At 38.2% G+C, this 12,844-nt stretch overlaps 1 protein-coding gene across 5 annotated transcripts in view; it reads right to left on the bottom strand.

Annotated features, from left to right (window-relative positions):
- Nucleotides 1–12,844, bottom strand: part of MYT1L (myelin transcription factor 1 like) — a 101,674-nt gene that overhangs the window by 87,686 nt on the left and 1,144 nt on the right. The gene's annotated exons all lie outside the window — the stretch shown is intronic.

Below are 12,844 nucleotides of genomic sequence, written 5' to 3' on the forward strand. Positions count from 1 at the left end.
GTTGCTAGAAATGCACTGTTACCTTTTACCTTATTCTTGCCTAAGGATGTCTTGATTTATAGTCCTGGTTGACTGGTTCTTAGCTGTTAACCCAGGCCTTGAATGATGAAAAGTGCATTTGACTACTCCAAGTTTCCTGTAAGATTTGTGTCAACCATGTGTCTCTGAAGGAGAAGTTTGAATCTTCACAAATCTAAACTATTTCATAAGAATCAGAGGTGAGATACAATGGGAAATTGTTCATTGTTCCTTAGGCATTATCTGTAATTACATTGATTACAAATTCTATCGTATATTCCTCTCCTTTAGTTTGTGAGTTTCTTCATCATTTTTGCCTGCCTGCATTTCACAAGAAAATGAAATAAAGCTCAGCATGATTTCATACACTTCTCAATTTGCTGTCAGTATTCAAAGACCATTTTCAATCAATCTGTATTGCACTATATTTTCCAGAAAATAATGATATACAGAGAAATATAATCTCTGCATGCTCTTAGATTCGGCTATTAGAATAATTTATTTCTCCCAAAGTTCACTTGAAGAAGCAAGAAGAGCAGATCTAAAGTGAGGAATTTACTCTTTTGTGACACACCTGCTATTCACTAATTTTTCCTTAAGAATTCTATGACAATCTTAGTGTTAACCATAAATATTTCAAAACAGATGTTGCTAGTTATGAGCAAGGCGAATGTAATCATTATATTTTAACTAGCTTTATAGCATCAAATATATGTTCATTTTACTCATGTCAATTGAAAAACTGAATGCATCCTAATTATGTTGCAATTGGGAAATTTTGGTTTTCTTAATACGTGTGTGTGTGTGTGTGTGTGTGTGTGTGTGTGTGTGTATTTTTAGGATCCAAGAATGCAAATGGCTAAGTAGAAGAATTCACTCATCATCCAGTTTCAAGCCCAAAGTAGGACTTCGCCAGAATTCTCATCAAGTAATATAGAAGTAGTATGCTTTGAAGATTTTTGAGTAATTCAGAATTACTCAAGACTTTCAGAATTCCAATGATTTAATAATACTGTAGTTTTATTTTTAAATGCTGTAAATTATTACATTGAAATGAAGAAAGTTTTATTGCAGAAATTATTGGAATTCATTCAACTCCATTAGGCACCAGAGGTAAATCATTTTAATTAATTCATTTATTTTAGCAGTCCTGGCAATCAGTCTCAATTGGACCAGGAAATAATCTGACCACAGCAAAAGAAAAACCCACACCAAAATACTCTCCACATCCAGATTAACCAACATGCTCTGTGGCAAACATACAGTCCAATTTGCTGAAATTATCTGGAAGGAGTACATGGTCACTCTGGAGGCCTTCATTATGGCGAAGCACATGCTCAGCAAACTGATTGTTACGCCAGTTGTATCCCACCACTACATATAAATGGAATCTCAGTGACTCTGGGAGCTTATAAAAGTGAACATTATACACCAATTATGTCTGGGAAGATGGAATTAAAAATGTAAGTTAGAAAATCTCAAGATTGGCGTGGGGTACCCTAAACACACAGTCACTCTGACTTGAACACAGAATCTTACAGCCTCTAGGTCAGTGTTTCTCAACCTTGGCCACATGAAGATGTCCGGACTTCAACTCCCAGAATTCCCCAGCCAGCGAATGCTGGCTGGGGAATTCTGGGAGTTGAAGTCCAGACATCTTCAAGTGGCCAAGGTTGAGAAACACTGCTCTAGGTACTAGGAAAGATGAGTTGGACAATTAGGAGAAGATATGACCTTGATGATATGATATTCCAGGCTGCTAAATGGCCTCATGAGCCTAGCAACTTCATGGATATGTTGCAAAGGAGTAGGGGGGTAGAGAAAAAGATCGAGGCCTGAAACAGAAGCTTCATGCTCAGTTTCTTCCACTCCCCCAGCAACTTCAATCAACCTCAGAGAAAGGGGGAGAATCCAGTACAATGGTACGTCCCATCCCAAATCTCCATCTCCTAAACTGGATACTATTATAAATAGTATCAACGGCCACCAAGAGGGCTGGGATGTATGCACCACTCCGTTCTGATCTTGTCAGAGGTCATCCAAAACATGATCAATGTTTTGGATACAGCAATACTATAACACAGGATGAAATTCAACTATAATAGGCTAAAATAATCTGTTCCCTACAATAATTATTGAGCTGTAAACCCACCCTTCACAACAACCTTCTGTAAAAGAGAAAATTGGAGACTGGATGAAAATTGTCCACCGATGGCCTATTGAAAAAAGAGTAAGCCATCACTTCCTTCAAAGTAAGCAGAACCATCCCTTGCCACACCGTAGTATTCATCATCACTTGAATCCAACCACATGTAGGATCTCCTGGAAGGCCTTAACCAACCAGAAGGGACGTAATTCTAAAATATAGGTGGCAGAACTCAAAGCCCAAGGACCTTCCCCAGTTCTTCAGAACTAACAGACTCAAACTTCCCTCCTCAGTTAACCAGAAAGACCGTGTCTCAGTCAATTCCATAGGGGTCTGACCAGCCAGAAGCTGAAAGACTTTATCTGGAAGAATCCTTGAATAGCTGTCAAAATAACCCTGCAAAGGTTGCTCTGGTCCTTCTTTATCAGAAGGGACAGAATCACTTGGTATATAGTGTTAAACCAGATTATTCTATTTTGTTTGATAAACCGTGGTTAAACAAACTATGAGTTTGTATGACATGTGAAGAAGCAGGCCACTGGATTTATCTTGTTAAAAGTTAGAGACATCCCACTTCTGGGGAAAAAATAGTTGCAACTTGAAATACAAACGTTCTCCCTATTTGTCAAACATATACAGTGTTAAATGTTTTAGGAAAAACGTGTGAAACATATTTAAAGTCAATCGCAATCACCTGGATTTAGTGGTTTAAAATCTAGAGTACGAAAGTATACTTTATGGAAAAGAAAAGTTAATATAGCTCAGGATGTACGTACACATGATCCTATTAGCCGCATAAGCTTTATAAAAGTATGATATGAATATAGGGCAAATTTATTATTAGGTTTTACTAAGCATTCCATCTTTGACTATCACATTAAGGAAGAACTTGAATATATAATTGCTTACGCTACACTAATAGTATTATCTATCAGTTTCTAGATTAATCTCCTTTGGGGAATAGAACTATGATCCCAGGACGGCAGAAATTCCCATTGTGTACTGCATGAGAATTGGGCAATGGAACTAGCAATTTCTTCTAAAGCCAGCAAATCTCATGTGCCTGAACCTCTGAGAAAAAAGGCTGCAGCTTTTTATTTTATTTTATCATTTTTACTATTGAAAAGAAAGCAAAATAAAAGCCCTTGATTAAGAACATAAAAAAAGAATGCTGGAGAGAAGCACACTTGAACACAGAAAAATCCCAAGAGTTGGTGTGCTATAGAGGTTATGATCCCAGGCTAAACTCAAGAGATCCAGATGCAAAAACACTCTGAAATATGGAAACTCACAGAGTTAATTGGAGTAAGTTATGAGTTCCGCATTCAGTACTACTTCCCAAAATTGTTATGGGGGAAAATTGCAAGAGGAAATGCATGGGTGCTGCTTTGAGTTCCTGAAAGAATACAGAATATAATTGAATGAATGGAAGGAGGAGGAGTAAAAGGGGGGATTATTATTTGCATAGCTTCGATCTGCTTAATGATTAACTTTCAATCAGCCAAGGAAATACTTCTATGAAATAAATGAAATGAATGTTGTTCTGCCTATACAATGGAAGATATTTTTGAATTAATTGAAAGGGAAAGGGGAGAGATTCCAGCTATTCATGCTGTGATGTTTCTCAGATCTAAGGGCCTGTCAAAGATAGGTATGTCAGAATATAAAAATATTTTCAGCTCCTGAATTTTCACAACCGATTCTTCCTTCAGCAGTCATAGTTTGAATCACTGCTCTCTCTGCACACGGCTGCGTACTTATAAATCTGTACATTTCAAAAATACTCGTACATACCAGACCTATTTAGGACTTAATATTCACTGTTTGAATACAATTAAAGGGCATATTTTTGATACACAAATAGAGATTATTTATGTAGTAAAATTGTACATATTAATTATATGTATGCAAATGGCATCTTATACAGAGCTGCTATCGTACTCTAGTTTCTGCTCCCTTATCAGGAAGGTTGCCCCCAATTCATCTTTCCCATAAATTCAGTTTTGCTTTAATTTAAGGTCCTGCATGAAGAATTGGGACAAAAGAATCAACCGCTCCATTGTAACAAAAACCAAATCCAGACTGGAGCAACAGGGAAAACACAGTGAGACCCATCTTGCCCATGTTCAACCACTGTTGAAAGAGGGCTGTCCGCTATAAGAGCAAATGGAAATGGTTCTGCCCAGAATAAATCAGTGTTGGCAGGGTGGTGGTGGTTCTTAAGACTGTTATGAGCCAGGATTGGCATATAAACAACATGTGCTAGGTGGAAGCTTAATAACTTTTATTCAATCATCATCTCCCACAATTCATACAATCCAGCTAGTCCCAGTCCGTTCTCCAAAGTCTCTGCCCACAGATAACTTCTACGCGCCCGCACACTCTTTATGTAACTTTCCGGCAGTGAAAGCCCACAGGAGCACCACCGCTCCACGGGCAAGATAGGACCTCAAACTTGGCAAAGTTCACAACAAATGTCAAGGCATTCCACACCCGCAAGGATTCTGGAGCAAAGTTCCTCTCAGAGCCGTGGAACGTATTGCCGCAAAATACAATAGTTGTTCCTGACAGAAGCCCCTCCCCAGTGTCTCCTTAAATGCTACTCTCCAGATGATCCTCAGGAAGGGGGGCTTGGCGCCCTCCTCCCGAGTAGTCAGTTCACCCTGCGCTGACTCAGCCTCCTCTCCATTCTCCACATTTGGGGATCAGGTGGGGGAAGCATTTGCTGTACTCTGGAGTTCCTCCTCTGCTCTACTGCCTAACCTTTCCATCTCCTCCCCCATTCCTTGGTCAGCTGTACCCCCTCTTCCTCCCTGCCTATTCTTCTGAAGCTTGAGTGGCCCTGGACTGTCTCATCCTCAGGTTGTTCTTCATGAGTCATAGGGACTATGGCCTCCCCCTCTGTCTGTCCCGGCTTCATCTCCTCCTCCTCTTCCTCCTCAGACTGGGCTCCAACGGGGCCATGACATAGAGGTCCGTTGGTTGTTTCCTTGATTGTTGGTCTGGTATTAATTTTGGAGTTAATCTATGCTATACTTAAAACTTAGTTTCAACTGGGAAACTGTGACCATCCTAAACCAAGCCAAGTCCAAAAACAAAGGAATTTCTAGAAGCCTGACCCTCTGACAAATGAACCATCAATGGGCCCATAGAAATAAGCAACATCTACACACTATGCAAAAATATTAAAAAGCCAAAGAGGGAACAAGATCAAAGTACCTCTCCACCAGCAATCACCCAGATGAGTATAGATTAACAGCAAGATTAACATCAGACCAGCAATCAAGGACATAATTCCTGCCAAAAGGCCAATCAAAGAACATCTAAGATGATCCTCACCAATAACTGATGGCAGGGCAAGGCACTAGAACAGACTTCCCCAACATTTCTGGCTTTGCAGACTGGCGGGGAGGGGGGGTGGTTCTGTATGAATGTCAGGGCAAGCGCATGCACACGCCGCTCCATTTGCACCAGCAGCAGTTAAGTGTCTGAGCGGTGGGCAAATGTGCCTGCTGCTCATGCAAATGGAACATGCATGGACACGCTTGCTGCATCTGCGCCCCACTTCCAAAGGGCTCACGGCCCCGTAGAGGACAGCAGGGACCCCTGTGCTAGAATATAAACGGAGAGCAAACCCCCCTCCTCACTAGCACTGATGATGATGTTGCCTAGTTTGGGTAATGAAACATCTGAAGAAAACAACTCAACAAGCATCAAAGGCCCCTCATTTCAACCCTAAATTACATCTATTCTCTTTTATTGGTACAAGCAGTTGTAGCATAATTATATTGCATTAATATGACATTCTATTCTATTCTGTATCACACATACACGCACCAATCATCTTATAGCACTCCTTTGAAAGTCAGGGAAATATTTATAGCAGATGAATGGTTAAGAGAGAAAGCGTCAGCATTTTCTACCTATGCTACACTCAATATAAAAAAATGTGCATAATAATGTAGCTACTATTTTGCACATATTTTTCCTTCATTTGCACAAGTGCAGCCACCATCTTGATGCCCCTTGGATGAAAATGGTGTTTTCAAATGGGTCACAGGCATAAGACTTCAGTTCCTTTACTTTACAAAAAGACAATGAAATAACCTTTAAAAAGTCTTTGAAGTGACACGGCTGCACATTATGCTAAGCCACAATGTTGCTTGATTTCCGTTAAGGTTTGTTCTATGAAACTGGCAGTTTAAAAACTGTTGTTAGGAAGACTTTCAGACTGATATCAATGTCTGAATGATGTATTGGGTGCCACAGCCCAACAAGTATAATAAAAATGTATTAAATTAAACACACACCCCCACACACACCTATTCCCCCCCCCCCACATTTCATCCCAGGGTTTTCATGAGTTTTCAGTATAGTTCAAGAGAGTATATCAGAGTCCCCCCCCCCTTTTAGCTCACCTGGAAGGCCACCTAGCCAAATCTTTCTTTAAAATTAATATTAAAATATGTATATCCTGCCTTCTGATTTATAATATCATTGACAAATAGTAAAAAATACAGGCAAGTTATAAACTTTATGGATGGAGCGATGGCATGCACAATGATGTCTCATAAAGAATAGGGCGGGAGGTGGGAGTTATTTATCTGTGTGGACTCCAGAACATACAGATCGACCGCCTGCGTGCCCAGAATTTCTCATAAATATCCCACCACGCATTACATTATACAGCCGCCATACATTAATTAGAGCATCCGACAGACACTGCAATGTGTTACACTCACCCAAGTGGAATCTTCATTTTTCACATGCAGGGCCTTACTAATTAAAATCAGCTTTGCAATTAAATGTGGAAAATTGTGTTAAACTTTCAAGCATGGTTTTAAGGGGGTGGGATGGAGAGCGGGGAGAAGGGGGCAAAATCAAGAGGAAGGAAACCATTTTTTAGAAAAAAAAAATCATTTCTTTATTTTCATGCAAATGAATCCCTCTTCACACACACACACACACACCCGACCCCCATCAGAAGACAAACTGGTGAAAGAGAAGGGATGAGGGTTTCCCCCTCCCCGTTGCTTTCTCCCCCACCCCCCCTCTATTATACATGCTTCTCTCTCTGCTGCAAAGGCAACGTTCCGCTATCTCCCTGCCAGTCCTTGGCCCAGTTCCAATGCTTTTAGTGAGTGCTATGTGTCAAGGCATGAATAATACAGCCTCGAGGCTGTCGGCAGAATCCAAATGAGGCATACATCAGGAAGCAAGCCCTCGACTTTAGCTCCAGAACATGCTCCTGTGAAGACAGGCAATTATTCACCCCCGGCTGCAGTCATGGCAATCAAACCAGTGGGTGAAAAGGTATAAGAAGCACGGGGGGGGGGGGAGGGGAGAGGGGAAGAGGAATGGGCAGAGAGAACTAGGCGATTCTCGAATAAGAAAGGATTTTCTCATCAGAGAGATACATTCAGCTAACACTTAAGAGGATGCTAGTGCAAACACAGCCATTCTATTTCACTCCATTCTTTATTCAGAGAGTTAAATGGATCAGTATTTACTTTTGAAAACCAGTTTTTCTCCCACTTTCCTACCCTCTTCTTAAAAAGCCTAAATAGAAGGAAAGAGAGACGGGGTTGGTTAAATAAAACGTTTGATTTTTAAATAATTGGTAAGGTGATTCTTGTTGATTAAAAAGGGTGAAATTGGCCACAAAAATGTCCTGGGGGGAAAAAAGGATTTCCAAAGTGGCAAAGAAAAGGAACGGTTATGATTTCCTCCCTCTTCCTCTCATCCTTTTCAGAAGTCTGGATGTGAATTCCTGATAGAGATTAGACAGGTTCTTTCTTAAAATAGAGATCCCTCGTTTTAATTGCAGTATTGCAATTAATATGCTTTTTAAAAAAAAAAACAGAAAAAAATTCATAGCCTCTTTTTTAAAAAACAGAGAGGGAAAATCATTTAAAGATGATGATTTGGGGGCAGAAAAAAGTACTCCACAAGCACTATGTTTTGGTGCCCTACGCACATGACTTCCTCAATGTCCTGTAGTTCAAACTACTAGTGAAAGTATATTTACACATGGGAGAAGAGACACTCATTCTCACCATCAGCACCACTGGTGGTTTCAGTTGGGAATTAGTTCAGAGAAAACAATCCTCCCCTAAAATGAAAATATGAGATGGGATAAAATTATTGAAATGAACCTGAAATCATTTAAAGCCTAAATTCCATAATAACTTCATTCATAATTCTGTCCATTTTGTGCTAAAGGAGGCCCAGTGGGTGTGTTCCATCATTAGGAGAAGTTTGGCTAATGGCGGCAAGCAACAGGAACTTCCTAGTTTATTGCACGGGGCAACAGATAATGTTTTGGGGAAGGTCACCCTTTCTTTCAGTTATAATCCCAGAACAGAGATATCATTAGGCCTGGAAAAAACTCACACCCAGAGATTTATCTCCCCTTCCCATCTTCTCAAAATCTTTCTAATACTGCTAATACTTTTATCAACCCTAAGTGTCTTCCTCAGAAATTTACAACTTCACTTCAATGGCCTGGCCACCAAATTTTACTCCGTGTAGTGGAGTAAAACATGGCACTGGCCTTTCCTTATCCCCAGGCAAGGATCTATGGAGACTTCCCATCTCCAGTCCCTAATGGGCAACCACAAAAACCATGAATGCAAAATTAGGGAAGACAGTATTTCATTCCATCTAGACTGTCACTTGCTACCTTTAATCTTGCCTTTATTGGTTTTATTTTAATTTGTTGCGATTTGCCCAGTCTCACTGAGACTCAGGTGGGGGTCCAAGTTTAATAAATAATAATGATAATAATAATTTCACCAGCCACTGTTTCTATCATTAGGGAAAAGCTGGTTTCTACTAAGGGCTGATTCAGTGGAAACGGTCCTTCGTGGCTTCATTGGAAGCTCCTTGGCAGTGAGAGGGGAAGAGCAGCTGTAATAGCAGCAATAGCTGTAACTTCGTAATAGAAGCGTTGGCACTTTCACAAACTTTCTCCGTGAATTGTGCATTGGCTTGAAAAGAAGCTACATACAGGTAAGCTGGCATATATAATCACCTTATTCTTTAGAAGGAGATTTGCTTCAGCACCTCCCAAGATACAGCCAAGGAAGCAGTAGGAAATCCCTTAGACTGAGATAATATCTAATCAGGATGACTTTGGCTAGACACGCCATTTATTTATTTTATTTTATTATTTATTTATAACATTTCACTTATAAAGTTTAGAGTCCACCCGTCTTAACTCAAGGTAATGCTTAATGATTATGGCTTATTGTTATTTGTGACTGAACATCATATTTGGTGGTTTAAAGTATCATCTAATATGCTTTGTGAAAATGTAGATTTTAGTACATTTGTCTGCCTAATTCATTTTCACTTGATTCCCTTGGGGAGTCCAGGGGAAATAGTTTCAATTTCCTCAGGTTTATCCATCATGGGGATTTCATTTGACTGTCAAGTCAAAGCAGACATTCTTCCTTCCATGCGCAGAAAGTTGGAATATCAAGAAAGTAGCAGTTTTGGTTAAAGTTCCTTCCTCATTCTTCTTTTGCTTTTACCAACAAGAGAAAGATCGAGAAGATTCAGTTCATCTGAGTTGTTCAAACGTTTCCCTGTTCCCCAATACTTCTCTACTTACAGCAGAATAAAAGTAAGAATATCAGAAAACCAAGGGAGGGATTTATTTCATTTGTTAGATGTACGTGGAAACCCAGATCACCTTAGTGAGAAGGGAGAGTGATGAACATAGAGAAGTAGAGTTAAAAAAAAATCATAGAGATCACAAGAACAATAGGAGGAAGCACTAATTTAGGACATGAAAAATGGGTATAGAAATTACCGGCGTAATTTTGTTTTATTTTATGCGCATTGCTTTTTATTTTCTACAAATGTAAAATAATACTGGGAACAAAGAGGTATTAGCAATATATTGATTAAAACATTATTCAAAAGAACTATTACATTAAAAATTATAATTGAGAACTTCTTTTTTAAGTCATATTAATAAGGGGTCTATTGTATGGACATAACTGATAATTAGTTTGTTAACAGCCAAGTCCATTCTATCTCCCCATTGGTCCTTCTCCAGATAGTCTGATGAAATGTCCTGAAATTTCATTTAATTAACAGCTTCAGTCCGTTCGTGTACTGATGTAGCAGGAGTGTGTCAAAAAAGTAAAATCACCTCTGCAAATGAACCTAATCTCTTACAAAACTTCTAAATGGAAAATAGTTGTACACTCAAATTGCTTTTCCATCTTCTGCAACATATGCTATATTTTAAAATCTTTGGAAACCTCACCTAATTTACTTTAAATGAAAGAATAGCACTTAATTTTAAGAATTCTTCAAAAATTCACATGGTAATGTAATTCAACCAATAGCTTGATTTTAGAGTTTGTCAGAAGTAAGATTTAATTGTACAAATTAATCATCTTGATAGTGGTTATAAGCTGGCAAAAATATAGACAGCAAAAACAGAATTAAGTAAATTTATGTCTCTTCTAACTCAATGAATCTTTTTTTTTTACTACTATACCTACCTATAAAATGAAAAAATAAATAAACAAACAATTTTCTTTTCAGATTGTGTTAGGAAAGACAGTCTTCATGATGGGGTATAGTTTTTTTAAAGCTGAATAAATAATTCAGTATAGTTTAAAAATCATACAGGGTTTTTAAAAACTCCCATGCTATTTGGGGGGGGGGGATTTAGGCTTGGATGCTAAATCATATTGTTCACGAATATTATGTATTATTTAGGAGATGCATCTTTATTTCAGCATTACCCTTAAGATCATCAAATCACAGAAACAGATATCAAGGCATGGAGGCAGAAAACAGAAAAAAAACAAGAGTTACTCTTGGACTCTGGGCAAAAAATGTTGCATCTTCTCAGCCTGTAGCTCTGAGGCAAAATTATTCCATTTTTTTCACAAACATTTTGACAACGTCTAAAAAGACATTCCTTTCCATTCCATAATTCTGATTGTATGAAATCATTTATACCATAAAGGATTTATATCACTTGCCCTCAGAGATCTCAAATGGGATTGGCCTAGAACCATCGTATCATAGTTAGACTGCATGGTTATCATGTCTGAACAGAAGGGAGTTATATGCATAAGAAGCATGGGATTGGGGCACCGCTGCTCTTTCCAATTTCCTTGCAAGCACTGACTCTAAATCTCACGCTGAGCAAGAATATCTTCAGGTCTTTTTCTTGCATTCACTTGAAAATGAATTAAAAACTGTCATGCAACGAAGAATATAGTTCGCCTGTCTGCGGAATCTGTTTGGATTCGGGGTTATTGTATCTTTCTAGGCCATGATTCTCAGTATAAAAAATAAATATCAGTTTGTTTTATTCAACTAATTCTTGGGGCTCCAAGGAGCAAATGTATTTATCTGCATATAACTTATAACTATGCTCCCATTAATATGTCTTAACTAGGATAGTTGTCTTAAAATCTTTGTACTGCTTTTGTGGGACTGGATTGTGTGCCATGATGGTTACTCTGAAACTATTGGTGGTTGAGGATGTACAGTCATCAAAGTTTGTATTGCTTTCTTTATTCATTCCATCCTTCCATTCCAATTCCCTAAATTCCGTTGACATTAGAGATTTTAAACATTACTGCATTAGTGTAGTTTGTTACAGGATTGGGGTTGTATTGATTCCTTTAATACAATATGCATATAGATATTAGAAACTGATGAACATCTGGGGTACTACATATACATATTAATGTGCATTGCAAAATTAATTTTGATTTCATCCTCAAATCAGTGTAGTCTTTTCAATCCTTTTTTGCAAAAAATATGGCCATTGTTAATGTAAAAGCAAGGATGAAGCTGAGAACCCTTGCGTATTGTATACCCAAATTACCTATGCATGACTACTCTGTTCAATGTTTAGAAAACCAAAAATCAAACCAATGGAAAATGCATAGTAAAATTTCATAGGCCTTCTTTCCGGCAACTTTACCCACCTGCAATGACAAATAGGTCTTAGCATGCGCTTATGAGTTGATAATGGAGAAATACTATTCCCTAAATTTAGTTTTAATTGCTCTAACTGCAAGACTTTGAAATATAGCTTGAAAGAAATTGTATCAAGGCCGGATGCACTGAGGAGTTAATAATATCCATGAATCGAAATAAAATGGTTGGAAACGCTTAGAGAATAAGGACTACTTTGTTTATGATCCAACCCTGTGTTAAAAGTATTTTTACCCATTAATATCCATAAATCTATATGCATTAAACTTCATACTCGGTAGAGCCGCCACTTGTTGTCTTTATAATTTCGGTCTTTTGAAAGATTTGAAGGCAGCTTTCAATATTATAGGATTAGGGTTTGGCACTTCTGTGATAAGCAGGTAGGATAAATGTGCATTTGGAGTGTGAATTAGGCATATATCAAAACCATTCCTCTGAAATCATCTATACCCCTTCACTTAAAGTACAGAAATAAAAATGCTGCTTTGCAAACATACAAATAATATAATTGTCTATATAAAATGCTGAAACTCTAACATGAATTACAATCACAAATTTGTAATTCACAATTATACTAGTTGTTTATATTTCTTAGCACTAATTCTGATCAATTCTATGGCATTCAGTGGGTGTTTCCTAGATATTTTCCTTTCAATGTGAACCTATCTCTAAACTTTATGCTCTGAAAAGCCTGTGTTTTTA

This window comes from Thamnophis elegans, chromosome 3 (assembly GCF_009769535.1).
Source record: "Thamnophis elegans isolate rThaEle1 chromosome 3, rThaEle1.pri, whole genome shotgun sequence".
NCBI classification, from domain to species: Eukaryota; Metazoa; Chordata; class Lepidosauria; order Squamata; family Colubridae; genus Thamnophis; species Thamnophis elegans.